At 48.4% G+C, this 20,682-nt stretch overlaps 8 non-coding genes across 8 annotated transcripts; 7 read left to right on the top strand and 1 right to left on the bottom strand.

Annotated features, from left to right (window-relative positions):
- Positions 1-4,879: 4,879 nt before the first annotated feature.
- Positions 4,880-4,952, top strand: TRNAV-UAC (transfer RNA valine (anticodon UAC)). The gene has a single exon. It is a non-coding gene; the product is annotated as a tRNA-Val (tRNA).
- Positions 4,953-5,018: 66 nt separating this feature from the next.
- Positions 5,019-5,091, top strand: TRNAV-UAC (transfer RNA valine (anticodon UAC)). The gene has a single exon. It is a non-coding gene; the product is annotated as a tRNA-Val (tRNA).
- A 66-nt stretch (positions 5,092-5,157) lies between these two features.
- TRNAV-UAC (transfer RNA valine (anticodon UAC)) lies at positions 5,158-5,230 on the top strand. Its single transcript has one exon. It is a non-coding gene; the product is annotated as a tRNA-Val (tRNA).
- Positions 5,231-5,296: 66 nt separating this feature from the next.
- On the top strand, positions 5,297-5,369 carry TRNAV-UAC (transfer RNA valine (anticodon UAC)). Its single transcript has one exon. It is a non-coding gene; the product is annotated as a tRNA-Val (tRNA).
- Positions 5,370-11,936: 6,567 nt separating this feature from the next.
- Positions 11,937-12,009, top strand: TRNAV-UAC (transfer RNA valine (anticodon UAC)). Its single transcript has one exon. It is a non-coding gene; the product is annotated as a tRNA-Val (tRNA).
- A 1,557-nt stretch (positions 12,010-13,566) lies between these two features.
- TRNAV-UAC (transfer RNA valine (anticodon UAC)) lies at positions 13,567-13,636 on the top strand. The gene has a single exon. It is a non-coding gene; the product is annotated as a tRNA-Val (tRNA).
- A 772-nt stretch (positions 13,637-14,408) lies between these two features.
- On the top strand, positions 14,409-14,478 carry TRNAV-UAC (transfer RNA valine (anticodon UAC)). The gene has a single exon. It is a non-coding gene; the product is annotated as a tRNA-Val (tRNA).
- A 1,203-nt stretch (positions 14,479-15,681) lies between these two features.
- Positions 15,682-15,754, bottom strand: TRNAV-UAC (transfer RNA valine (anticodon UAC)). Its single transcript has one exon. It is a non-coding gene; the product is annotated as a tRNA-Val (tRNA).
- Positions 15,755-20,682: the final 4,928 nt, after the last annotated feature.

A 20,682-nucleotide genomic window follows, 5' to 3' on the forward strand; every position in this document is an offset into this window, starting at 1 on the left:
AGAACCGCACTTGCAAAAACCAGAACGACCAGACAACTTCTCCCAGGAAGCGAGACACTGTGTACCGCCGAGCATTGCAAGAAGAGACAATGAATTCTGGAAGTGCACTGGATAACATGATTTGCAAGAATGTTCGCAGAAAGGCGTCATTTTGGTCACGCAAGAAACAAATCCTTAAAACAACCTGCCGCACATAGAGATGCATTAGAGACAGTCCCCCGACCTTTACTCTCCGGAAGAGATTATCTCTGCGAATTCGTTCCCAATTAGACGCCCAAATGAAAACCGCAAAAACCCGATGAAACCTTTGGATATTGGTTCGTGCACAATATAATACTTGAAGTAAATACGTGATCCTTGCCACAAGAAAGGTGTTACATGCAGTTGCACGAGCGAACATAGAAAGATTACGGCCCATCCATCCTTTGGTCCGATCCCGCATTTCTTCCGCTTTTTCGTTCCAGTAATTGGTATTCTCCCCATATTTGTCCAGCGGGACTCCCAAATAAACTCCGGGAGATGTAGCCCATCGGACCCCGCAGAACAATTCTGGCTCTAAGTCCCATTGCCCATGCCAGCCTCCGAGACATTTATCGAGATTAACAGCGCTACCAGTTTGCCTGCAGAACCTTTCGGTTACTTGTAACGCTTCTACAATACTTTTGCGGTCTTCACAAAAGAGGGCCACATCATCTGCATATGCCAGTATTCTCACCTCACACGCTCCCAAACTAAAACCTCGGATGTGCTCGCTCGCAGTTATCATCCTACAAAAAGGCTTCAAATAAATTGCAAAACGTAGAGGGGACAGTGGACATCCTTGTAGAACAGATGCCCTCACATCAATTCTTTCAGACAATATTTTGTTTACCATAAGGCGTGTCGAGCAACATGCATAAGCCTTTTTTACCCCTTTGAGAACAACCGAACCAATACCAATATGTTCGAACAAACAATAAAGTATTTCATGAGACACCCGATCAAATGCTTTTTCAAAGTCAATTTGAACCATAGCCACTTTCTTATTTAACGCATCGCAGCACTCGAGCACACTGCGTGCTACATGAATATTTGTAAATATGCTTCTTGTTTTTATTCCACACGTTTGGGGAGGTCCTACAATATCCTTTATGACGTATTGCAATCGCTTAGCTAACACTTTCATCAGAATTTTATAATCAACGTTTGTTAACGTGATCGGTCTATAGCTTGTTACTTTTACCAGCTTGGCAGGGTCATCTGTCTTCGGAATTAAGACCGTATGAGCATTGCTAAACGAAGGTGGCAGCCTACCGACCTCAAAACACTCTTTGAAAAGCTTATAGAGCATAATGGCAAGGTCATATTTAAAGCTCTTATAAAAGGCCGCAGTCAAACCGTCAGGTCCCGGCGACTTTCCGGCATTCAATTCATCAATTGCTGTCTCTATTTCCTTAATACTTATTTCGTTCTCTAGTTCTTCAGTAATCTCATTTCCTAATATTGGCATAAGTGGCAAAAAGTTTTCCCGAAACCCTTCTTCACTTGGTGCTTTGCGTGCAAACAGCTCACGGTACTGTTCCACGAATGCGCTCGAAATTGCACTTTGTTCACTGAGGATTTGTCCTTTGTATTCGATAACTGATATCTCGTTTGACCGCGCGTATCGCTTTTCATCTGAGAGCGCGCGTTTTGTTGGCATTTCACCAGTAAGCCATTTTTCCGTGCGTGCTCTTATCGCTGCCCCTCTGTACTTCTGAGCATCTAAAGCTTCTAGCCTATAAAACAGCGGAAAAGACAGGGACACAGATAGAAAAGACACACTCAGCGCTGACCTTGATCTGTCTTCTTCTGGAACCTTGCTGGAAACCTGTCTCACCAGCGACAGGAGCTCAGGTGCTGTCTTCTTCGGATGAACCAACTAGCCTGCATGTCTACCCTTGTAAGCTTCTAGCCTAACTTTGACGCCTTTTATATCATGCATGAACATGCCCGGGGTTTTTTCCTCTTCGCGTCCTAAATTCGTCAAAAGCCCACGCAGTCGCTTTTGTTCTTTTTTTCCCTCATATTTTCTTATGGTTGAACGCTCAATGGCATGGATTTTCACCTCCTGCTGAAAGCGTTCCCAAGATTCAATACATCCTGTTTCACCATTATTAAACATATCCATGATTTCCTTAACTTTCCTTAAAAATATGTCGTCTTCTATAAGCCTTGAGTTTAGTTTCCACATATCCCAGTTCATTTTTGCTTTACGCTGTTTCCTTCCTCCCAAAGTTACCGTAACTAGGCAGTGGTCAGTAAATAACACTTGCTTCACGTCATACTGCTCTCATACTGCTCCGGCGACACATATATTCTGTCCAGTCGTGCGTGGCTACTGCCTTGAAAATGCGTAAAATGAACGTGATTATGACTCTTCGCCAGGCCTATTACATCCTCCAAGCTGCACTCGTTGAGGACACTCTTCAAGAAGTCAACACTCGGGTCTTTTACATCCTTTACGTTTGAACGATCTTAAGGGTCCAAAACACAATTGAAGTCTCCCAATAATATGAGCACTCGACTGCAATCAAGGAACGAGGCTAACTGTTCAAAAAAAACCCCGCCGTTCGTTTTGTATCGTGGGAGCATACAGGACAACAACCCTCACCGCGAATGTTTCATATGTGAAGACACACACGATAAACCGCCCCCTTGCACAAGTTATTATTTGTTCCTCTACTATGCCTATGTTTTTCCTCAGGAAAAGACAGCATCCCGCCGACAAACCAGCCGCATGGCTTACACAAACATTGAAATGCGAACGAAAACCAAGCACCATGTTATCTGTTTGCTGCTCATCCTCAACTTTTGTTTCTTGAATAGCCGCGATATGTAGATCTAAATCACCGAACAGTCGGTTGAACTTCACTTGCTTACGCTTCGAGGCAAGTCCTCGTACGTTCAGAGTGCCAACTTTTAGCGGTTTCTTCAAATAAGCCATAGCGTGCACACAGCAAACAAACAACAGTGACTAAAGCTCACTGCTTCGGTCTCTCGTCGCGAGTGAGCGACGAGGACCGCGACAAGGCTAACTTGCCTTTCTTGGCTCCCTCCCCTCTCCAATTCCTTTCTAGCCGACGAAGTTCTCGTTCCGTAGCCAGTGCCTTTTCGTAGTCACGAGGTCGCTTAATGGAAGCGACTGTCGCATCCATCGGCGCCTCGGAGCAGTGGTCGCCTGAAGTGCTCTCCCTCGTAGGCTCTTCTGGCGGCGCAGCAGCATCCGCCTTCTGGCCAGTCGTTTCTGCAGCGGGGTCACCTTGTGACTTCTCGTCTCCAGCAGGCAGCTCCGGCTGCTGGGAAACAGGGCCTTCGCTGAGTTTTGAAGGGGGCGGGGCTCCGGCGTTCTCCAGTTCCTCCTGGTCCATGAGCAGCTCGCTCCCGTCGTATTGCGGCGGAGCAGTACCTGTGGCCACACGCGCATACGTGCGGACGCATCCTTCCCGTTCGTGTCCGAAGGCGTGACACAAACTGCATCTTGGCGTGCGGCAGTCGCGTCGAATATGTCCCGTCCTCTTGCATCGTAGGCATATTGGTGGACGTCCAGGCACGATCACTAACACTTGTCCTCCGCAGAACTTCAGCATGTGGGGTAAATCGTCGATAGAACGATACGCACCAGACGGGTTGTCGATTCGACGTCTTCGAAACCCGGACTGTTCCACTGCTCGCGAGTGACGTCTGTCACCTCTCCGAATTCTTCAAAAGCCTTCTGCACAGAATCGTTCGAGACGTAGAAGGGCACCCAGTGCACCCTGAAAGCCAACTCACGTTTGTTGTGGTCAATGACCGCAAAATAGCATTTTTTCACTTCAAGTGCTCCTTCTGTTAGCAGTCGTTCCTTCGCTTCCGCAGTTTTCAGCTTCAACATCCACACATACGACATTTGAAAGGCCCCAATGCCAGCCACGAAAGGTAGAACACCGGCAGTTTTCAAAGGCTCGCGAAAATCCTGTATGCGATAAGGCCGCCCGGCAATATCGCAGTAAAGGAAAACCGCTGTCTTCATTGCGTTTCCCGAAGGCAGCGTAGGCAAAACAAAGCGATAGCAAACTGGTGGGCGTCGCGGCCAGACATGACCGATAACGAAGCGCGCTCAGAGATTCCCATCACACGACCGTCTCCCACGGAAGCCGGAAGTGGAATGACACCACGGAAACGGAGGTGGGCAGCACTGCCTGCGAATTTCCTTTTCAACCAGCACCGTATGCGCCAAAAGCAAAACGTGTTTCTGCCCGCGATCGAACCGGGGACCTTGCGCGTGTAAACGCATGTGATAACCACTACACCACGGAAACGGAGGTGGTCAGCACTGCCTGCGAATTTCCTTTTCAAGCTGCACACTAATACTCTTCCAGTAAAGACATGGCTCGAGGACAAATGAATTTGTGTGCCCTGGACAGTAAACTGTCTTTTGTGCAAAAAACCAGAAACCATTGAACATGTTTTCATTGAATGCTGGGATCCGATCTTTCTCTGGGACATTTTACAACGCACACTTAAAAAAGAACTACCAATTACCCCTTCAGGAATCAGGTTTTTAACTGCAGAGACTGATGATGACGCACCGTATGACATGTTCATGCTCCTGGGCCTCCAAAGTTTGTGGAAGACAAGGATGGCGGTTCGACATGCGGACATCGTTGTTCGTTCTGCCCGTGAAAATTTTATTGAGAGTGTCGCATACGTTGCAGAAGTTCATCGCGCATGAACGGAGCCGCCGCAATCGATGGCTGTTCTGGAAAATATGGTGAACCTTAAAAAATTTTAATCACGCCAGGTTTGCCTGTACTGGCGTGTTTTATTCGTGTCTGCATTGTTTGAACTGTTGTCTAAGGAGGCAATAAAGAGAAAAAAAGTTTCCATGGTGTAGTGGTTATCACATGCACTTTACACGCGCAAGGTCCCCGGTTCGATCCCGGCTGGAAACACGTTTTGCTTTGGGCGCATACGGCGCGAGTTGAAAAGGAAATTCGCAGGCAGTGCTGACCACCTCCGTTTCCGCGGTGTAGTGGTTATCACATGTGCTTTACACGCGCAAGGTCCCCGGTTCGATCCCGGGCGGAAACATGTTTTGCTTTGGGCGCATACGGCGCTAGTTGAAAAGGAAATTCGCAGGCAGTGCTGACCACCTCCGTTTCCGCGGTGTAGTGGTTATCACATGTGCTTTACACGCGCAAGGTCCCCGGTTCGATCCCGGGCGGAAACACGTTTTGCTTTGGGCGCATACGGCGCTAGTTGAAAAGGAAATTCGCAGGCAGTGCTGACTACATCCGTTTCCGTGGTGTAGTGGTTATCACATGCGCTTTACACGCGCAAGGTCCGCGGTTCAATCCCGGGTGGAAACACGTTTTGCTTTTGGCGCATACGGTGCTTGTTGAAAAGGAAATTCGCAGGCAGTGCTGACCACATCCGTTTCCGCGGTGTAGAGATTCGACTTCCGGCCACCGAGCGTGACGGACGTGTGTATCATGGGCTCCCAAGGAGCGGATTTAGCAGCCCAGCCGGGCCGCGGTATTAGGAGTACGATCAAACCGAACGAGGACTACCAGCTGATTTTGCCGCATTTGCCAACAGGTTCGAGCGTTTTGCATACTGTTTTTTTGCATGGCGACGTCCAAGCCAGGCCATACCGTGTTGAAAACTTTCGTGACGCTCTTGAGCGTCTGTCATTGCTGCCGGAAGTGGTTGCCCTCGGGCATATCAGATGAATCATGTTTGGGCCGTGACATTCTGCAATGAAGAAGGAAAAAACAAAATGCTACAGGCGGAGGCGTTCAACGTCAAGGACCACCGCTGTGTGGTCATTGACCCATGCAACCAGGGCGTCAGGCTGAAGCTGTTCTGGCTGCTACACGGCGTGAAAGATGACGACGTGAAGGCAGCTCTGGCGGCTTTTGGAAAAGTGACCGACATAACTCGGGACAAGTGGAGAGTCAAAGGCTGCGTCGACAAGTCGTCTACTACGCGCTCAGTGACATTGAAGCTGAAGGTGGGCGTTGCCATCGAGGACTTACCGCACCAGCTGCGTGTTGGAGAGGACGTCGCACTCGTCCACGTTCCTGGCAGAGCTCCGCTCTGCTTCCGGTGCCGCGGCACCGGACACATACGTCGGGAGTGCCGTGTGCCACGTTGCGGGCTCTGTCGTCGCTTCGGCCACGACGACGCCCAGTGCGTGCGAACATATGCTACCGTAGCTGGTCCTGGTCGTAGGGATACTACTGAGGAGCATATTATGGACGAAGTCGACGCGGTAGAGGCGTCCCGTGAGAGTCGGGAAGACGCAGTACCGAAAAGCATAGCCTCAGAAAAAGCAACGCTTCCCACGGAACATGAGGCTGCCAACTCAGAAGAACCACCTGTGCCTGACACCAGAACTGAGGCGGACGCGGGAAAAGCAGATGATGCTGCGGTAGGTGCAGCTGAGACGGTTTTGGAATCGACCGACGAGAAGGACGTTGACACGAAATGCCCGCGGCATCAACTTTGCCAGCGAAGAGGACGCACGACGAAGCTTATGACAAGGCGACGAGCTACGACGGGACGGACCATGAGGAACCTCTTCCCAAAGCGCCTCCTGTTCGACGTGCGGCCTACAAGCCCAAGCCGAACATCCCTCCTGATCGTAGGACTTCGTCGGGTGTCCCTCCGCCTTAGCGGAGGTGCCTTGCAGGGTCTTCGTGTTGGTAACCCGGTCTTCGATCGGGTTCAGTGCTGACACCGCCGTAATTTGCAAACTGGAAGGATTTTTGATGAGGTGAGCTGCAAACCGACGTAACTTCGAGAGCGGCGAATCCCAACCATTTAGATGGCGTCTCAAATAACATCTTGCTTGCGTATTGCCACACTGAACGTGAGAGGTCTTTCTGCGCGAAGGAGGCAAAATCAGCTTAAGCGTCTCTTGTTCGAAAACGAAATCGATCTGTTGGCTATTCAAGAGACAAAAATTGAAAGCGAAGAGTTGACAGATGCGATGGCTGAAATTTACCGTGCACAGTTCAGTGTTTGCGTGTGCCATGCAAAAGGAAAGTCGGGAGGGTGTCTGATTTTAACTAGAAACTGGAAAGTCGCTGTGGAAACTGTATTTTCATGTGAAAGTGGCCGGATTGTAGCATGCGATTTTTACTTTTCTGGTGTAGAGTGGAGAGCTGTGTGTGTATATGCACCTAATAGAATTCCCGAACAAGATGCCTTTTTTCGCTGTGTTCAACCTTTCCTGCTGACAGAAAAGCGTGTACTATTGCTTGGAGATTTTAACTGTGTGTGGAGACCTGAAGATAGAACAACGAACAAAACCCTGCAGGACACGAGTGCCGAGCTGCTGTTTGAGATGATTAATGAAGCAGAATTGGAAGACATTAGCATTTTAATGCAAGGTTCTGAACAAGCGCAGTACACGCATTTTCAAGGCGTTAGTCACGCAAGGCTGGACAGAATTTGTTTCTTCTGAGGTTGTGCCCTTGTGTTCCCAGTACCAGACTGTGCACGTCAGCTTCAGCGATCATTCTTTAGTCGTGGTCACACTTGGGGAGAGGAAAAGGACTGTCAAGTTTAGTTGGGAATTATGGAAATTTAATGACACATTGTTGGAGGATGAGTAGTTTAGCAAGAAACTAAAAGACTCAGTCAAAAGCTTGTTAGAAAAAGAGTCAGACTTTATACAAACATGGGAAGAATTTAAATGCGACGTGAAAGTGGCCGCTATAGAAAGATCATGTGTTTTAAAGCGTAAGGAAAAACAGCAAGAAAAGGAACTTCGTACCGAGCTTGATTTCATGCTCAGCATGGAAGGCGTCAAGCCGGGGTTGTACAGACAAGAAATAAAAGAGACCAAAACTAAGCTTGAACTAATAGATGAAACGAAATATCGAGGTGCAGTGATAAGGGCGCGCAGCGAAAGATTTTGGCTTGGGGAGACGCCCACAAAAAGGGCGCTCAGCGACGAAAAACAGTATGCAGTTTCGAAAGAGATAAAGGAAATTTGTTATCGCAATGACGTAACTTCCGAATCTGAGATGATTGAAAGGGCGTTTCTGGAATATTACCAAAATTTGTTCAGCCTTAAAACGCCCGATGTTGAACGCTATAAAACTGCATTCCTGTCGCTAATGCCAAGAGTCGAGGATGACCTGGCGCAGGTACTTGAGGAGCCCATAACGGCAGCTGAAATCGAAGCTGCAATACAGCAGCTGAGCTTAAACAAGTCGCCTGGGCCGGACGGCCTCGGTGCCGCACTTTACAAGGCTATGAAAACAGAAATGGCAATAGCATTACAACGCGTAATAAGCGAGTGTTATGAAAGAAAGTTAACTCCGCCGTCTTTCCGAACCTCCCACGTGGTGTTGATCCCAAAATCGGACGACCCGAGCAGGTTGCAGTCCGTTGAGTGTTACCGCCCAATAAGCTTAACTAACGTAGACTACAAAATTTATATGAAAGTGCTAGCCGGGCGACTCCAAACAGTAATTAAAACCCTTGTTGGCCCACACCAGACCTGTGGCATAAAAGAGAACCATTTTTACTAACATACACGTAGCTAGGAGTGTCCTTGAATGCTGTGATGCAACGGAGGGTCGTGTCGCCATGATCCAACTAGACCTGCATAAGGCGTTTGATAAAGTTGTACATGAAATTTTGTTCGTGCTGTTGGAACATGTGAATGTAGGATGTATCATCACTGACGGCGTGAAAATGGTTTACAATGGCTGTACATCAAGGTTCATAATTAATAAGCGCCTGAGTAATAGTATTCCTGTCTTGTCGTCAGTGAGGCAGGGTTGCCCTCTTTCTCCACTGCTTTTTGCACTTTACCTGGAGCCCTTTTGTTTAAAGCTGTTAACTACGCAAAACATTCGAGGTTACGCCTTTTGTCATAATGAAGTGAAGGTATTGGCATATTGTCACCCAGACTTCGCGCACTTTTACGTGGGAAGCTCCCAGACACCCTTAGAGCGTGTGGGGGTAGCGGTCTCGGACTCAAAGGAGATGCCCTCGACTCAGCGTGGCAAACTCAGCGGAGACCAGCAACCAAGTGACAAGAGGTTTTTGGGCGTTCGGTGCCCAGCTTTCGCTGGTCGCAAGCCAGAGAATGGGTCGGAGCCAAAGGTTCACAAACAAAACAAAGTTTATACAGCAAAGAGACGATACAGATGATTTCACAATCACTAGTACAAACACATACAAAGTGATTAATACAACAATGCAACGCGTGCAAGTTAAACTCGAGAGAGAATACAGTACAAGGGCAATATTGCACCTAAAGTGCACTAACACACGAGAGAGAGGTAAACAAACAAAACACAATTTGTTCACCGGGCACTGCGGCAGTCCGACGACCAGAGTTCCATGACGATGCCGTCCCGCAGACTGGCGAACGCTGCCTCGTTGGTCCGATGCTGGCCGAGTGGTGTTTTCCCGGGAGTCGAACGGGCGCGCTTCGATGAAGCTTAAACGGCGGTCCGGACTGACTGATAGCGGTCAACGCCTTCTTTTATAGGCTCGCTTTCACGTCTGTTTGTTGTACGCGCCACAGTAGGCGCGCACATACACGCAGCATCTCCCGTGTAGTTTCCCTTCCTTTCTCTCGCCGGCCGCGCGTCCTCATTGGTTAAAGTCAGGAGTCGTTTCGCGAAGGTTCCAGCGTGTTCTAGCGTGGCGCCGTCGTGGCGGCGTAGCCGACGTCCGAGTGCAGTGGAGGGGGACATCTCTTAGCGCACGCAAGGCTTCCCCCTCTTCCCCCGGTTAACAGAAGAAACGACTCGCACTTTCTGGAGAGATCGGCGGGGATGACTCATTCCTTCGGAGCACGCCGTGGCGGTGGAGAGAGGCACGCGCTCGGCGGGGGCTTTCCCTCTCTCCCGTTGGGCTCGCGCCGGCGAGACGCCGTGCGCGCGGCGTTTTTTCTTTGTTTCTAGAATGCGCCGAATTTTGTGACACATATGCAGATGATATAGCAGTGTTCTGCAGAGACCAGGAAAGCGTGAAAGAAGTGGTGAGAGAAGCCGTAAATATTTGTGATGCAAGTGGCTGTGCGATAAGCTGGCAGAAATGTTTTGGTTTTTGGCATGGAAAGTGGCAGGCCACGCCAGAAGTATTCTGTCGAATGAAGTGGGTAGACACGCCAGGAAAGTACCTCGGCGTGCCACTAACCAACTACACAGAAAGCAAAGAATATTGGGCCCATGAAACCGAACGAGTCAAAGCTCAGACAGGCAAATGGGGCGGTCACAACTTTTCCATGTTTGCAAGAGCTACGGTGTGCAACATGTTTTTAATAGCGAGGATTTTCTATGTTCTGCAAGCGTTAACTTTGCCAAGGACTTCAGTGCAAAGGTTGCACAGAGTGTTTGCAACGTTTATTTGGTCGTCAACATGGGAACGTACAGGTGCAGTCAAAAGTAAATGGAAGGCGCGACAGCGTGGCAAACCATGTCGCAGCGCTTTCTAACGCCGGCTCTGGAAACTGCTTAGCTCGGTCGCCAGGAAGCCGCGCGCGCTATCAGCAGACCCTTGTATCGAGCGTACGGCCATCACTTTCGGCGGCTCGAACGGATGCTTGTTGCTTTTCAAATGTGACACCACGGATTTCACGGGCGCTGCCTGCGATTAGTTTGAAGAGCGATTTGCGCCGTTTGAAAATAGTCAGCAGCTGGCCCGTGCTCCTTGTGGCGACGAGCGGACGCCGCTATCATCGGAGTGTTTTGATTGCTTAGTGGTGATGACGCATTTAGCGGCAGGCAGCGCCCGTGAAATCCGTGGTGCGAAATCCGTGAAAGCAACAAGCATCCGTTCGAGCCGCCGAAAGTGATGGTCGTACGCTCGAGACAAGGGGCTGCTGATAGCGCGCGCGGCTTCCTGGCGACCGAGCTAATCAGGTTCCGGAGCCGGCGTTAGAAAGCGCTGAGAAGTGGTTTGCCACGCTGCCGCGCCTTCCATTTACTTTTGACTGCACCTGTACCAGCCGATGCAATCTGTTCCATAAGGTGCGGAACGGGGGGCTAGGATTATCAAATTTATTTCTGAGGCAGATAGTGACTAGATTCTTTTTCTTGCGTCAAGATAATGATTTTCTGCGAACTATTATACAAGTGCGATTGTCAGAATCACTGCCTGATTATGTTGTGTCATCCATGTCGGCAGGTCGGATTGGGTTAAGTGCTTTCTTGCAAGAAGTTGTTGCAGCAGTGCGTATTCTTCGGTCAAAATTTTCCGATGAGTATCTAGCCATTGTTACAAGGAAAAAGATGTACAAGGACCTGCTCGATGTGTTTCTGCCAGTGCCTGTTTATCGCAGTGCATATCTTTTGGGTCGCGAACGCGATGTGCTAAAAAGGGTCAAAAGAATGTCGGTGAAGCCTTCAGTGCGTTCTTTCTTTTTTCAATTGCATACTGGAACCCTCCCAGTGAAGCCATGGTTGCAGAGCAAAGGCCTTTTTGTACCTTGGTCAGTGGAATGTCTAATTTGCAAAAAAGTGGAAACTATAGAGCATATCTTTCTCGATTGTCATGACGCTGTCTTTCTTTAGGATGTCTTGAAACGCACCCTGAAAAAAGTTACCTTTGACGCCTTTTGGAATACGCTTCCTACCATGTGCAGAAACAGGTGAAGTGCCTTGCTACCTGCTAATGTTGCTCTGCATGCATAGCCTATGGCGCACGCGAATGGATGTCAGGCATGAACATGCTGTTGTGCATCCTGCACATCAGTATTTCATTGAAAGCATCATGTACACACAGGAAGTTTTCGGACAGCGAGCTCCACAACCTGAGTGGTTGCCTGTCCTCGACCAACTAAAATCATTTAACCCATTTTATCATCGTGCACTAGCTAGAAACTGACCAGTGCTTTTATTGTCATGTCATTGTATTTTTGTGTTTCGTTTTTCCGGCCAAGTCGGTAATAAAGAAAAAAAAAAGTTTCCGCGGTGTAGTGGTTATCACATGCGCTTTACACGCGCAAGGTCCCCGGTTCGATCCCGGGCGGAAACACGTTTTGCTTTGGGCGCATACGGCACTGGTTGAAAAGGAAATTCGCAGGCAGTGCTGGCCACCTCTGTTTCCGTGGTGTAACATATTGGAGAGTGCAGACCCAGGATGTGCGTGAGAAGGCGGAAAGATGGAAAGGAACAGGCTTATCAATTTTCGCTAGAGCCACCGTGTGCAACCTTTTCTTTATCAGTAAGGTGTGGTATGCGATGCAAGTATTGCATTGTGGAAGAATGAGCATACACAAACTACATCGAATTTTTTCTGTTTTTGTGTTGGCTGCACAATGGGAAAGGTGCAGTCTTTTCTTTCGAAGTCTCCATTTCTCCCTTCCAATATTCGTTATTTCCTTTGTAATACTGTAGTGGGACTCCCAGGTGTTTAGCTGGTGTCGCCGTCCAAGCCATATTTGCAAAACAGCCCGGAGTCATGTCCCAGTTGCCGTACCAGAAGCCAACGCTCTTTTCCCAGTTAATCTGGGAGCCCGTCTGTTTGCAAAATTTGTCGGCTACTTGAACCACCTCAAGGACACTACTTCTGTCCTCGCAAAATTCAGCGATGTCATCTGCGTAGGCTAACACTTCAGCTTCTGATGACTGCAGTTTGAAGCCATGAATGCTTGCATGGCGCAACAAAGCAACACAAAAGGGTTCAAGGTACAAGGTGAACAACAGTGGGGAGAGTGGGCAGCCTTGTCTCACTGATGACTGATCAGGAACAAGTTCACTAAGCGCCCTGTTTATTACATTACGCGTTGTACAGTCGCTGTAAGCCATCCTGACACCTTCAATAATTGTGGTACCGATATTGATGCCTTTTAGTACCTCAAACATTATCTCACGCGAGACGTTGTCAAAAGCCTTCGCCAGGTCGAGCTGCACCATAGCAACTCGGTCTGCGGACGCGTCACAGCCCTCTAATACACTTCTCGCAATATGAGTATTAGTTGTGATCGTGCGGGCCTTGATTCCGCATGTTTGGTGAGACCCCACAAGACTTGTAATTGCTGTTTGTGCTCTCTTCGCCAAAACTTTCATTAGAATTTTATAATCGGTGTTTGTTAATGTAATTGGCGTGTATGACTAAACCAATATCAGATTCTCTGGGTCTTCTGTTTTTGGTATTAGTATCATGTGACTTGTCCTAAAAGAAGGGGGCAGTCTATTTTCTTTGTACGCTTCTGCGTACACACGCTGTAAAATCGCTGACAGTTCGGGCGCAAAAGCCTCGTAAAAGGCTGGACTTAAGCGATCGGGCCCGGGTGACTTGCCTAAAGCTAATTCCTTTATCGCCGTCACAATTTCGTCCGTGCTTATAGCACCTTCTAGGCTCGCTTTAGTTTCATCATCTAACTTCGGCATGGCAGCAAGAAACTGTTCTTCAAACCCATTTTGCACTTGTTTTGCGCCGCCAAAAAGATACCTATAGTGCTCGACGAATGCCCTTGCAGTTACAGTGCTATCGGAACTGATTTCATTTTGATAAGATAGTTGTTTGATTTCCTTCTTTTAGCGTACCGTTTTTCATAGCCCAACGCCGGTCCATTTGGGCTTTCCGTTTGTAGTGGTGTAGTGGTTATCACATCCGCTTTACACGCGCAAGGTCCCCGGTTCGATCCCGGGCGGAAACAAGTTTTGCTTTCGGTACATACGGCGCTGGTTGAAAAGGAAATTCACAGGCAGTGCTGACCATCTCCATTTCCGTGGTGTGTGGATTTTGGGAAGCTTAATGCTAAACTGCTCGAAGATGACACTTTTGTTAATAGCGTAAAAGAAAAGATTGACGATGTGTTGACAAGGGAGCCCGCGCAGTACGCGGTCGCGTGGGAGGAACTAAAAATCCAAATAAAAATGATGGCGATTGAAAGCGGCACTATCCGACGCTACAACGAATCGTTAAAGGAAAAAGCTCTAACGGCAGCTTGAATGGGTAATAAGGATGGAAGGAGTGGAACCCGGCGCGTACACTAGTGAAGTAAGGAAAGTTAAAAGCGAATTGGAACTGCTTGATGTGCAAAAATACAGAGCAGCAGTGATTCGCGCACGCGCAGAAAGGTTATGGATGGGGGAAAGCCCAAATGGACCGGCGTTGGGCTATGAAAAACGGTACGCTAAAAGAAGGAAATCAAACAACTATCTTATCAAAATGAAATCAGTTCCGATAACACTGTAACTGCAAGGGCATTCGTCGAGCACTTCGGCATGGCAGCAAGAAACTGTTCTTCAAACCCATTTTGCACTTGTTTTGCGCCGCCAAAAAGATACCTATAGTGCTCGACGAATGCCCTTGGAGTTACAGTGCTATCGGAACTGATTTCATTTTGATAAGATAGTTGTTTGATTTCCTTCTTTTAGCGTACCGTTTTTCATAGCCCAACGCCGGTCCATTTGGGCTTTCCGTTTGTAGTGGTGTAGTGGTTATCACATCCGCTTTACACGCGCAAGGTCCCCGGTTCGATCCCGGGCGGAAACAAGTTTTGCTTTCGGTACATACGGCGCTGGTTGAAAAGGAAATTCACAGGCAGTGCTGACCATCTCCGTTTCGTGGTGTGTGGATTTTGGGAGGCTTAATGCTAAACTGCTCGAAGATGACACTTTTGTTAATAGCGTAAAAGAAAAGATTGACGATGTGTTGACAAGGGAGCCCGCGCAGTACGCGGTCGCGTGGGAGGAACTAAAAATCCAAATAAAAATGATGGCGATTGAAAGGGGCACTATCCGACGCTACAACGAATCGTTAAAGGAAAAAGCTCTAACGGCAGCTTGAATGGGTAATAAGGATGGAAGGAGTGGAACCCGGCGCGTACACTAGTGAAGTAAGGAAAGTTAAAAGCGAATTGGAACTGCTTGATGTGCAAAAATACAGAGCAGCAGTGATTCGCGCACGCGCAGAAAGGTTATGGCTGGGGGAAAGCCCAAATGGACCGGCGTTGGGCTATGAAAAACGGTACGCTAAAAGAAGGAAATCAAACAACTATCTTATCAAAATGAAATCAGTTCCGATAGCACTGTAACTGCAAGGGCATTCGTCGAGCACTTCGGCATGGCAGCAAGAAACTGTTCTTCAAACCCATTTTGCACTTGTTTTGCGCCGCCAAAAAGATACCTATAGTGCTCGACGAATGCCCTTGCAGTTACAGTGCTATCGGAACTGATTTCATTTTGATAAGATAGTTGTTTGATTTCCTTCTTTTAGCGTACCGTTTTTCATAGCCCAACGCCGGTCCATTTGGGCTTTCCCCCAGCCATAACCTTTCTGCGCGTGCGCGAATCACTGCTGCTCTGTATTTTTGCACATCAAGCAGTTCCAATTCGCTTTTAACTTTCCTTACTTCACTAGTGTACGCGCCGGGTTCCACTCCTTCCATCCTTATTACCCATTCAAGCAGCCGTTAGAGCTTTTTCCTTTAACGATTCGTTGTAGCGTCGGATAGTGCCCCTTTCAATCGCCATCATTTTTATTTGGATTTTTAGTTCCTCCCACGCGACCGCGTACTGCGCGGGCTCCCTTGTCAACACATCGTCAATCTTTTCTTTTACGCTATTAACAAAAGTGTCATCTTCGAGCAGTTTAGCATTAAGCTTCCCAAAATCCACACACCACGGAAACGGAGATGGTCAGCACTGCCTGTGAATTTCCTTTTCAACCAGCGCCGTATGTACCGAAAGCAAAACTTGTTTCCGCCCGGGATCGAACCGGGGACCTTGCGCGTGTAAAGCGGATGTGATAACCACTACACTACGGAAACTTTTTTTTTATTGCCTGCTTAGACACATACATCACAAGAAAACAAGAGAAGTATACACACACTTAATGGTACATGGCGTCGGTATGGGCTAAAACCATAAACCAAACCTTGGCTGACGTAAGACGCTAAAAGCGTTTCTTATGTACAAGAGGCTCAATTCTCGGTACCCATTCAGACACTTGTTTCAAAGTTTTGTAGGTTTCCAAGAATCTGCCTACAGACTCGCGAAAGTACTCCTGCGCCGGCCTTGCATCGATGTGAGCATGTCGGGCCGCCATGCGGGCCTTCCAAATACAGTGCAATCCCATGAGCATTACTGCGTCAAACGGTACACCTTCTTCATTTTGCACTGCTAGGAAACGAATTCCCCGGGGTCAAGAGGCAGATGTTTTTTCAGTGTTCTTTGAAGAATGTCCCAAAAGAACACACCTCCCCAGCAGTCCAAAAAAACGTGCTCGATAGTTTCTGGCTTTCTACATATAAAGCAATGATCACCCCATGGAACATAGAATCCTTTCTCTGCCATCCAAGTTTTTAGCTCTAACGTTCCGGTGTGCAGCCTGAAGAAGAAGGACTTGGCTCCCGGAGCTACATACGTTCGCTTCACACGCTTTAAAACATCGCTGCCTGGATGGGTGCTGTACATAGTTCGATACAGTGGCACAGGAAAAACCAGGTCTGTAAGGTCCTTGTATAGCTGTATGCGTTTTACTTTTGCAAGATATTGGTAGGAAAATCGTGCGCTGATGAAGTTACAGGAAACCGCAACCTCCTCCAGGAATCCAAAAACACATCCTGGTATACACTCGGTAGATACCACAAAATCCGATAAAAGTCTGCTCAATCTGATCTGTACTACACTACGCAAAAACGGGTCCTTCACATTTCGAAGGAAGCAAAAACGGTTGACCACTTGCCTGAGGAATAAATGCGACAAGCCAAGGCCTCCTTGACTAACTCGCCGGAAGAGGTTGGTACGGCTTGTTATCTCCCATACCGACCCCCCACACAAATATGGCCAATACACGGTGCAACTTTTCTACATTAGCGCGTGAGTAGTGCAAAACGCTTAGCACATACCACAGTTTGGTGACAAAAAACACATTGCACACAGTGCTGCGCGCAAACATAGAGAAGTTCCCTCCTTTAACCTTCTCCGTTCTTTCACGCACTTCTGCAACTGGCCTCCGCCAGTAGGGCTCACTTTCGCGGTAAAACTCTAAAGGAGCGCCTAGGTACCTCGCGGGAGTATTAGCCCATTGCATGTTGGCGAGAGTGCCTGGTTTCGTCGCCCAAGAACCGTGCCAGAATCCAAGGCACGTCAGTTAACAGCGCTGCCGCTGGCATCACAGAAACGCTTAACAATTTCTACCGTTTTCAAGATGCTCTCATGGTCAACGCAGAAAACCGCTACAACATCCGCGTATGCCAACAGTTTCACATCGGTCAGCTGTAATTTAAAGCCTTTTATGCAGTTGGTTATTATACTAAGGCAGAAGGGTTCGATATAAGGCTAAAAGTAATGGTGAGAGGGAGCAGCCCTGTCGCACGGATCGTTGCACCTCGATGGGTGCTCCCACCGATTTTTTGATTATTAGGCGCATTGTGCATCCCCTTTAAGCCATTGCGATACCCTCTGTGATAACTGCTCCCACGTTGACGTGTTGCAGAACTGTAAAGAAGATTTCCTATGGTGCGCGATCGAACGCTTTCTCCAAATCGAGCTGGAGCATTGCGACTTTCATGTTTAGTGCATCGCAGCACTCTAGCACGCATCTCGCCTTGTGAATGTTAGTGAATATTGACCGATCCCTTATACCGCATGTCTGGTGTGCTCCAACAATCTCTTTTATAACCGTTTGAAGTCTTTTAGCCAGTACTTTCATATAGATCTTGTAGTCGACGTTCGTTAAGCTGATTGGACGATAGGACTTTAGTTGCCTTAAAGCGATTCGATCCTCTGTTTTGGGGATGAGAACTGTATGCGTGGCCAGGAAAGAAGGCGGTAGGCGCTTCCGTTCATATGCGTCTTCTAAAAGGTGGGCTATTATAGGGGCTAATTCATTCTTGAAAGTCTTGTAGAATTCGGCGCCTAATCCATCTGGTCCTGGTGACCTCCCTCGTTTTAAGTCATCGATAGCCAACTCTATTTCAGCGACAGTAATCGGGCGCTCTAACACCTCTTTTGAGTTGTCATTAATCCTAGGCATTAAAGCCAGGAATTCTGTCCGGAAGCTTTCTAAGTCCACCGCTCTAGGCGCAAATAGACATTTGAAAATAGTTCGAAATGATACCGTCGGGTTCAACTTCGGATATCGCATTCTTGCGGGCCCATTTTATTTCTCTTACCAGTGCCTTTTAGTTGGTGCCTCACCAGTTATCTCTTTATCGGCTCAGGCACGTACAAGCGCACCGCGGTATCGGTCGATATCAAACTGTTCTGACGACCCTGACGACCAGGCGCTCACGTCAGACGCCGAGGAATCTACCCGGCACGCAGAGGAAGCCAGCCAACTGGAACGTATGCACATCCGAAGGCTGCAGGCAACGGATGCACAACGCTACAACCAAGGACATCGACACGTCGAGTACCACCTCGACGACAAATTGTGGGTATGGACCCTAGTACGTCACCCAGGCCTGTCGGAGAATCTCCTGAGCCGCTAGTTTGGACCGTACACAGCGCTGCTCCGCATCACGGATGTGACGTACGAAGTCCTCCTCGATGGCACTACCGAGTTCGCGCCGTCGGCCTCACCCTGAGGTCGTGCACGTACTGCGTTTGAAGCCTTACTTTACGCAGTAACGGGTGCCTCTTCCGGGTTTTCTTTTCATTTTTGCCTGCAGCCGTTGAGCGGCACATGACCGTTTGTTCGCTTGTTTTACTTCCTCCCGTTCGCTCAAAGTGCGCCCACGTTTTTGCTTTCTCTTTTGGGGGGAGGGGGAATAATGCCGCCTGGTGCCCCAGGGCGGCGCCTAGAGGGCGAAGTCAGGGACTCGCCTGCTCTCGCAGCTGGGACACTGCTTCACTTTGCGGCCTGTGCCTAGGCCCTTTTAATTCCGGTTCTATTTGGTACAATATACTACCACAGTCGGCGCAACTCTGAGCAACTCTGCGCAGCCGGAGTTACGCGTCAACACGTTCGAATGAGACTTCAAAAGGCATGAAGTATTCTTACGGCCTACCTTCACCTGCAAGGGTACAGCTTTCAACCGCAAAGTGCTCGCTTGTTGCCTTTACACGCAAGTACATGTCTCCTTATACTCTATGCATAAACGGCACAGCAATACCCTACGTAAAGAGCCATAGGCTTTTGGGAGTAATTATCGACCGAAATCTATCCTGGACCGCCCATACCTCATACATAAAAAAGAGACTGACAGCGATTTCTCACTTTCTCGCCTTTCTTGGGGGGAATGTCGTGGGAAGCGTCGTTGCGGTCGATGATGCAGCACTACAACGCTTTATTCATGGGATTTCTTTGCTACAGCCTCCCTGCACTTGGAAACATTCGAAAAACAAACACACGAAGCCTGCAAAGTGCCTGTAAACCGATTATTCTTCCCGGTTAAAGTCCCTGCCTTTCCTCTTCTACCCCCTCTTCCTCCTCCCCTAAAGAACACGTGGTTAGGAGGTCACGGGTTTTGTTTTTTAGTTATGACGTCATTGTTTAGTTCGGCTCACCCTCCGAAGGCAGCGATGGCTCCGCATTTCAACGTATGGGATTACATGGAAGTAGCGCCACCGCTATAAATCTACTTAACTGGCGTGTTTGTCAATTACAAAATTCGATGTGCGTCCTTGTTCTGGGCTGACGACTCTGCAGAATGTGCTCGATGTAGAGTGATTTCTAGTGGCAAACGGCTTCTGGTAAGGGCGTTTTACAGGCCACCATCTTCAGCGAATATTGAACCATTTCGTAGACTTTCACGATAATTGTTGGGCTTATCGTTGGAAAACATTCAAATTGGGTCTATTTTAGCATGCCCGAAATTGTATGGCGATATCTCTAACCTGTATCTGCAAGCCGCTCGATGTTTCACTCGGCCTTCTGTAGCTGACACAGAACAATCAACTAGTCCTGTTTGTTAATTTCACAACGCGTTATGACTCAGCTGGAGGCTCAAGGCTGGAATTTTCGCTAACAGCCAAGCTTTGGTAGAATGAGTTACAGCAACACCAAGAATCAGCGATCATGAGATCGTAAATGCAACAGTAGTATGCAAGAAGATAGAGATAGGGAAGAATTGAGCAAGCAAGGTTCTTATGTATTAAAAAATTACACAGCGATAAATGAGCAGTCATATTAATTCCTGCCACTATTATACTGGAAAATAGTAGTGAGTGCAGCATACAAATTTAGCGGAAAGTGTTCTGAGGCAAACCTCGCTTTGATCGCTAAATACATTCCCTCGAGTGTGGTATCAGCTAACAGTAGAAAGGATAAACATAGCATTAATAAAAAACTGCCTTCATCGATGAGAAAGAACGCACGAATAATGGCCGTGCCGCGGCCTTAACGGTCGCATGGGGTTCGGCGGTGAAGGCGCCGGCCATTGGCAGTGATGTGACGCGCTGGCATCTTGACGAAATGCCACAGAACTTGTTCAGTTCATCCTTTGTAATGCATGCAAATTGCTGCGTGGGATCGCGACGACGAATGCCAAAGATGTGCTGTGCGCCGCGCTGACGGTTCGGCTTCAGGAGAGCGCCCAAAATGCGTCCTCATCCGCCTCGCCGTGTGAATGCTAACTCTCCGAAAGTCCGCGTCTACAAAAACCATTTTGTCCTGAGTAATATCATTCGTGGCGCCCAGGCTGCCGTGCGTAGGGGTGCGAGAGAAGGTCACCCCCGGTCACCAGGGGACTCCAGGGAAACGAACAGGCCGATCAGGCCGCCCGCGCACTCTCTCCCCGGGTTATCTCCT

The sequence above is a fragment of the Amblyomma mixtum genome, chromosome 5, assembly GCF_055824585.1.
Source record: "Amblyomma mixtum isolate Tamu chromosome 5, ASM5582458v1, whole genome shotgun sequence".
NCBI classification, from domain to species: domain Eukaryota; kingdom Metazoa; phylum Arthropoda; class Arachnida; order Ixodida; family Ixodidae; genus Amblyomma; species Amblyomma mixtum.